We start from the raw sequence: 8181 nt of genomic DNA on the forward strand, positions 1-8181 counted from the left end.
TCCACTGAACTTTGCTGCACATGTATTCCCCTTGTGCTGCATCTTCTCTTTTAGAGCAGTGACTAGGGGTTTCCAGTGATTAGTGTACCCGTAAATGCAATTTTCTAAGAAAAATGCTACTACATATCACTGCTTTTGCCTTGAGCATTTTGCCCTCGGTCCTCCTTCCCTCGACTATTGTACTGAGCGTACGTTCTTTTGGGTGGTACGTGATGGTCATGACCAAGGAGCAATGAAAGAGAGGAGAAATAGATCAAAAGGAAAATGGGGCAGTCTTTGCCTCTCTTTTTGCGGAAAAAACTTCCGATCATGGCAGTATAAGAACACGAGAAGTAGCAAAATCCATGTCCGTAGACCATCTAGCGACGACTACAACCATTGGAACAAGCTGAAGGCGCGTCACTGTCATCGCCCCTTTCTCTGGAGCTGAGCAAACCTTATTGCAGTAGACAGTAAAGAAATCATTGTGCTAAAATCCTAAAGGACCAACACACTCGAACAACAACGCTGCCAATGAAAAGAAGCACAAGGATCCAACCTATAGACATACGAACATAGCCGGGTGAAGGTTGAATCCGCACAGATCCACCGAAGACAAACATCGATTGAATTCCACAAGATCCGCCAGAGACACATCTCCACATGCACTTTGACGATGCGAAACACACCGCAAGGATAGGGGCTAGGCAGTACGAACCTTATTTCATCTTCCGGGAGCCACGGCCACCTCACCTTCCTAAGTAGGATACAAACCATAAACAGATTAAAAAAAACACCAAAAACGAAGCATAAACCCTCTCACCGGCAAGGGTCAGGATTCACCGTGCCTCCTTGACCCTAAGGCCACAGGAGACGAGACAGATCAACGACAACGTCAACGAGAGGCGAAAAAACCCTAAACGGCTGGGAGTCTTTCTTTCTTTCTTTCTTTCTTGAGAAGGGGTAGTGCTTGGTACACCGTACACAGGTGTATGCCCGAGCACTACCCTTTCACTGTTTTGTTTTTGAAGAGTTGACGGGAAGAAAAAAGGTATGCATGGGATCAAATTTCACGAAAACTGGATACAAAGTTATGAATATCATTTGATTATCATATTATCTTTAGCTCATGTTTTTTTAGGGAAAGCCATCATGGCGGTTTATATTTCATGTGAAAAGAGTGATACAACGTTTGTTAACGCATCAACTAAGAATCCCGGAGGTTCAGATTTCCAAACAATGGTTTGCTCCACCTCCGAGTTACTAGCCACTATAGCTGCGTCATATTGGCCTCCTTAGGACAATGAGTAAAATCTATGGAAATAAAATTACTAGCTAGAAAAGAACATTCTTCATAAATCGGCCCTGCTGGCCCAAGCGAATTCCCGCCATTCTGCATGATCTCAATGACCTCCATGCAACCAGCCTCCACATGTATCTTGTTACACCCACCTCGTTGGCGAGTATGAGTCCATCTTGTAGTACTCTTGCTTCCGCCGTCGCCACATCTTTCACGAAGGATATGTTACTGCATGCAGCTGCAATGAAAAAGCCGTGATCGTGGCTTCTATAGATTCCCTTGGAGAAATTTATGAAAAATTGACGGAGAGCGTCATGGTACGGGCGGGACCGTGCTGCAAGAACGAAACTTTATGACAATTTAGTTATGGAACTTTATTTACGAAAATCATAATATTGGCTATGAATGAAATTTTATGGCACACGACCGTGTCGCTCTCCATCTTCGTGGACTCTGGTCTACAAGAAGCCGCTTCGGCCTTCGGCACTCACCGCTTCGACACCAAATCGCCAACACGCGGTGGTCTCTCGCCCCTCCTCCGCTGCCACTTCCTCGACCGTAGCCGCGACGGCTCGTCGCCTCAGAAGACTCCCCGTCCAGCCGCAACTTCCTCCAGGTAATTATATAAGTCCATGGCCTCTCCTGTTTATCGCTTCGCCCGCTGGTGGGTTTCGTTGATCGCGGAGTTCACCTGCCGCCGCCCACCGCGCCGTCGTTCGACGGCCAAAATATGGCACCGCGCTGTTCTGACTTTTGTAACAAGATTTGGCGTCTGTTGTTGCTTGCCGCGCGATTTGCGTGTCCTGCTTGGAACTTTGATACCATGTGTGGTGCATTGACCAAATTGCGGACGGGGTTTCCATCACTCAAAAATTATGGTACTCTTATTTACTCCCTTCATAAAGAAATATAAAAGCGTTTAGATTACTATATGTTTTTGGTTTGGATCTGATCTGCCATCATTCATATAGTAACCTATGCACACATTGTCTTGGTGCATCACACGTTGATGGAGATGGAAAAGGTAGCGGATGCCGACAAAATTTGCCATAGCTACAAGAAAAGTTTTGAGTTAAAACACTGTGGGTGCCTTAACTTGCCAGTGCGGTCAGTTTGGTGCCCAAAATTGCAAAATAGATAAAACTAATGCAATAACTTGTCCTATCGTGCAAATACAGTGCCTCGTGTATGTATCCAGGCGTATGTTCTGCCTGTGTGGCATGCTAGTGGGTAAGCGATGGATGTCCCACGCATGAGGATTTTTGACAGGAACCCCTCATATTTTTACAACTGCCATTGGCTGGCTGTGGGCCGCGATTTGTACAGCCCGCCTAAGATTACCACCAGGTTAGACTCTACTTAGTGAACATATTTTACCTAGACACTTATATATCACGTCGCTCCTTACCTCTTCAAACGTTCATTTAAATATATGGCGCTCTTATGGGCCCATACATGTATTTTCCATGTTTATTATTTCTGTTTGAAAAAAAGAAATGTAAGAAAATACTACAACTGCCATAAACTTAAAGAAAGTGTTAGTGCATTTCAAAAAAAAAAGTTCAACGTATCTTAAAAAAAATAGGTGTATTTAGACATTGTAAGCATTTTTGTTCGAAAAATGATCGTCATGCATTCAAAAAATTGACAACATCTATTCAAAATGATGTTCAACATGTATTAAAAAATTATTGTGCAAAATTATTCTTACATTTCTACAAACACGTTTAACATGTTTTAACACATTTATAAAACTTTTTTTTACACATTGAACAGTTTTCATAATACAATTTTGTCAAATTTTAATAATTATGTATTCTAAACGTACAATAAAGATACACACTAAATCTACGTGCTTGTGGTCCTGACTGAAGATATTTGTTTACAATATTTGATTATATATGTTGAACTATTTATATCGGCATAAATTTTGAAAAAACATTCATGTTTAGCTATTTAAACTACACAATAACGAAAACAGAATAAAGATTCAAATAGACAATAATGGCATATTGTTAATTATTATATTTTTATATGAGAAATTTTACGTATCATAAAAACCTAACGGTAACTTGAAAAAAGCGTAAATAACGTGGATTGCATAGCGAAAAGTAGAAGAGCTATATAGGTTTCCAGGGAACAGTTGGTCACAAAGTATTGTTCGGCCTTGGTGGCTCGTGTGCAGGCAATTTAATGTATCTAATCATACTGATATGCAGGACCTACGTTTGTCTTTCCCTACATAGTTAATTAAAATATGCGGGGCGGAGGGGGTTTCTGAAAAAAAACTCATGCACAAGTCATCCAGCACCTCACCGGCTGCCTGCCACTGACGTGTGGGGCAACGTCTTGCAGGCACGCCACACAGGCATGGTGTACACTCAAATAAGTAAGGAGGCACCATATTTGCATCATAGGACAAGTTATAGCACCAGTTTTATGTATTTTATAACTTTGGGCACCAAACTAACCGCGCTTGACAAGTTAAGGCACCCACAGTGTATTTAACTCAAAAGTTTTAAAAATCACTAGGTGTTAATAATTGCGCGCTTTGCCACCGCCTTGCGCTTTTCTGGCTGACTAAAGCGCGCGCATGCTTAAGCACAATTATGGCCACATTAAGCACAACTAAGAGCTAGGTGTTTGCTATCGCCTGGAGCCTAGGCCCGCTTAAGTAGGCACACCTTTTTAACTATGCCTGCAAGTTTCTCTGCAAGTTATCAGTTTCAGGTCTAGCTTTTTCTCAGTATGTTCTAATTTTAGGAAGAAGAAAGATATATTTGATTCCCTAAGAGATTTTTTTTCCGGTCAAGAACATTTAATAAACATGGGAATACATGATTGAGAAGTTAGCTACATGGCATCATATGTACATATGAAAACCAGCGCAGCCATTCTCCTTGTAACTTGCAGTTCGAATTTTCTTAGGTGTTAGATTCAGAAGTAGAAGAAGGCTTGCTTCTTTAATGTCGATAGCCAGATATCCAATGCTTGATGCTCACCATCCAAACCGAGGCACGTGTGCGTGAGGCACAACTGCCCTAAAGGGCAACTACAATGCCGTTTCGGACTGTCAGTTGTCGGTGTTGCCTACCTTGACTATTTATTACACATATATCTTTTCGCTATATCAATCCATCAAGACGCAAGGGAGGGAATTCTTAAGTTGAATTTGGTCATACGTGATTTATAATGTTATATGAGACCAGACTTTTAGGACCCGGGTGTCTAGACACCCGCATATCGCCACCGTTCACGCAACGCAGGAGACCAGGGATCTGTGCCATGCACTGCAACATTCTTTCGTTTTGCAGGTCTACTTGAACAGTAAAAGGGCAGCTGGGTCTCGTAGGACACTGTGCATTACAGGGAGGCCACCACACCTGTCACTTCCGATGCACACTTACAATACCTTTTTCCCTTCTATCTCACGCATCACCTCTCTGCTCCTTTTTTCTCTCACAGTAGAACCGTTGTCAGTTTCTCTCTGTCTCATAGCACATCTCTCATAAAAGTTTCCTCTCTCAGTCTCTCTCCTCCCCTCACGGGCTCTCTCCACACGTGAAACAGACTAAAAAATTCCTGGGCGAAGAAATGTGGATGGTCTCTCAGACTCGGAGTCACACGTCCCACCACGACTCGCGGTCAAATAAAAGCTTAGCACTGTATTATTTAAAATACCGACTAGTTGAGCCTGTGTGAGCTCTCTCGACAACTTTCTGCACGTGTCACATAGACTAGTCATAGATAGGTATCTACTGCTCAGTGCCATGTCTGCAGCTATATGAGGCTAATGAGCTGACAAAGCTGGCAGGTCCTGCAAATGGTCTGATCCTAGTCAGACCCAGCACGAATCTTATAGAGACTCAACGGGGCTGATAAGGGGGTGCCTGGACTCCCGGGTGCCACCACACGTTTCCCATGTTATATACTCGTTTAACTTACTCATTATGTTGTTGTAGGGTTTCAGCATGATTGAGATTGTGCAGGACTTTTATTTAGTGGAGGAGTGCATTGAGGAAGTTTTCTCTGTAATCAAGCCCACGGAGGACGATCGAAACAAACGTCTGGAAACTATTCAAGAGTTTGTGAATTCCATCTATTCAGCTGCTGATTTGGAAGGTAGCTTCTCATTATTTGGTCACCACAAGGTTCTTTTCCACAATTTAAAAACAAAATCCTGATAATATTTATTAAGGGTACAATGATGTGATTGTCTGACATCAAGCTTGGTATTGCTTACTATAGAAGGAAAATGTTTTCCCTTCTTATGCATGCTCTACTATGGTCTATGGATGTGCATTCCTAGTAGACTACTTTAACATAGTAAGCCCAATCTTAACAGTTTATTGAGACCACTGACAAGTGACAAGCTTGTAAAATCTATAATCCTTCATGGAATAACTTTGGTTTGTGACAATTGACCCTCAACTTTTTTCATACTGCGAGTGTTGTAGGCGAAATGCATTGGCTACTCTATGATTTCCATTACGGAAGTTGCGCAGATGAGACACACTTCGTTTGTTATTCTTCCCCTAGTCTATCTATGCCTAGTCAGTCGATGCATATGTTACTTAAGTTTCGAGGGAGGTGTTGTGAGGTTATTACTTATTAGTACTACAGTTTCTGAGTGTTGGATTTTCCTTAACAGATGCTGCTGTCAAACCTTTTGGATCTTTCGCATCAAATCTTTATGCAAAATCAGGTGATTTGGATGTATCTGTTGAGCTGTCAAATGACCCGGACTCCTTTGCAACCAAGAAAAAGAGGAAAGCCTTGAGAGTCGAAAGAATAAATGCCTTGAGTGAAGTAAGGAGAGTTTTACAAATCAAAGGTAACTTCTTTTTGGAACCATGCATCTGCGTGCAGAATGAAAGATCTTTACTGTAACGTATATGTTGATCAATCTCCGTGGTTGCTTGATTAAATGCAATGCCCTCTGTTGTTGCGCGGCTGTGCTGATTTAGATTTTATGAGGCACGTTTTTTTTCTCTCGTTTAAATTATGTTTTCATACTTCATTCAGGTGTTGCTAGGGATGTGCAGTTCATTCCTACTGCAAGGGTTCCAGACTTCCAGTACTTAGTTATGTGAGCAACAAATTTGGCATTTCCTGTGATATATCCATCGATAACTACCGTGGCCGAATTAAGTCCAGAGTGCTGTACTGGCTCAATACTCTAGATAAGCGCTTTGGTGATATGGTTTTGTTGGTAAGCTCTATGTATCCATTTTCTTCAATTTTCTGTTTCCACGTTTTCTTAGTTAAGCCCAGGGCTCAGCATCACATTTCCTTGCAGGTCAAGGAATGGGCAAAAGCTCAAAACATTAATGATCCAAAAAAGGGAACCCTGAGCTCGTATTCGCTTTGCTTACTTGTCATCTTTTATTTCCAGGTGTTTATTTTTTTCCCTAATTCTTATTTGTATATTTGCCAAAATGGAACCCAGAAATCCTATTTCTCACGCAATTTAACTGTATTTTGCAGACTTGTACGCCTGCAATTTTTCCACCTATGAACAAGTTTTTTGATGTGGAGGATCCAGCAGGTGAGACGAAATTGGCTTGTTTGTGAGACTGACGATGACGATTGTGTGGTGTATTGTGTAATAGTGTTGGTAATTTACTCGTCGCGTTCACATGCAGGAATGAGGTTTATTGATGAAAAGCATGTTGATGAGGTCTGTGCAGCAAATATAGAAAAATTTCAACTCCAGAACATAGGGCAAAGAAATAATAAGTCTCTTTGCGCTCTCCTTGTAGGATTTTTTTCAAAGGTAATTGAACTTATTTTTCACTATTTTGTCTACATGAGCCTTTCCTCTGAGGCTCCGACTACCTAAATTCTAGACACCGGATGTGTTATTCGTGTTTCTAAGAGCATTTTATTCTACTTATGTCATAGCCATTAGCTGCCATTTTTCGGCATTCTTTTTGTCTATCTTGCAATCTTCATTATCATATCATAATAAAGTTAGCATAGTGGGTGGTAATAAGTTTAGATTTCTAGCCAAGGAGAAGCTCAAGCAAAACCATAAATGACTAGGACTATATGAGAGGGGTAGGTTTGTAGGTGGCTCGAGTTAGTTTGTGATCCTTACAGGGTTATAACTTGTAAGTCCAGTTTGAGTCCACCCATATAGATTGACCCATATAGATCAAAATTAGTTCATTTATGTTTGGCAAGGTATAAACTCTATGTGCTATTTGTAGTATATATGTACATGCAGTAGGGTAACGAAATTTTGTATGAATAATTTCCATTTAGAACAAAGCATAACATCAATTATGCGAAAAGGAATCTTACCAGCATTATCATAGATTAAAAAAATCTTATCAGGCAAGCTTATACTCTGTTTGCAGTTTTGCGGGATGGTCCCTAGCGATGTATCCACTTACACTGGTCAGCCCAAACGAACCCATGACAAGATGAAATCTCACCGCTGGTTTGTAAGTATTTCCTTCACAGTGCATTTGGTGGCTATGTTGGTGGAAATTTTAGCCTCAAGTTGAAGATCTGTATATGCTGTTCTTTTCGGTTTAGGTCGAAGATCCATTTGATAGATCTGATAATGCAGCTAGAACAGTTGATGCGCTACAGCTTGGGCGTATTGCCAATGCCTTCACAAACGCTGCTGCCGTAACCTTCTACTCTTATGATCCCGACGACCGGAATGAATTACTTACGCTGCTGTGTACACCTGAAGTTCGTTCAAAACTAGGTGCAAGACTTTCAACCAGTCCTCAACAGGGCGGAGTCACAGGATCTCTGGAACTTGTGGCAGCTACCCCATACGATGATCAGTGTTGCCACAGGGCCACAGGATCCAAAAGGAAGCGGGGGAATTCATAGGCCACATGGGTAACAACAAGTCAGGCAGATCAGAAGTGAGCAGAACGCAT

At 41.6% G+C, this 8181-nt stretch overlaps 1 pseudogene; it reads left to right on the plus strand.

Annotated features, from left to right (window-relative positions):
* Positions 1-5250: 5250 nt before the first annotated feature.
* Positions 5251-7333, plus strand: LOC109749494 (protein HESO1-like; annotated as a pseudogene).
* Positions 7334-8181: the final 848 nt, after the last annotated feature.

Source organism: Aegilops tauschii, chromosome 3, assembly GCF_002575655.3.
Source record: "Aegilops tauschii subsp. strangulata cultivar AL8/78 chromosome 3, Aet v6.0, whole genome shotgun sequence".
In the NCBI taxonomy this organism is placed as follows: Eukaryota; Viridiplantae; Streptophyta; class Magnoliopsida; order Poales; family Poaceae; genus Aegilops; species Aegilops tauschii.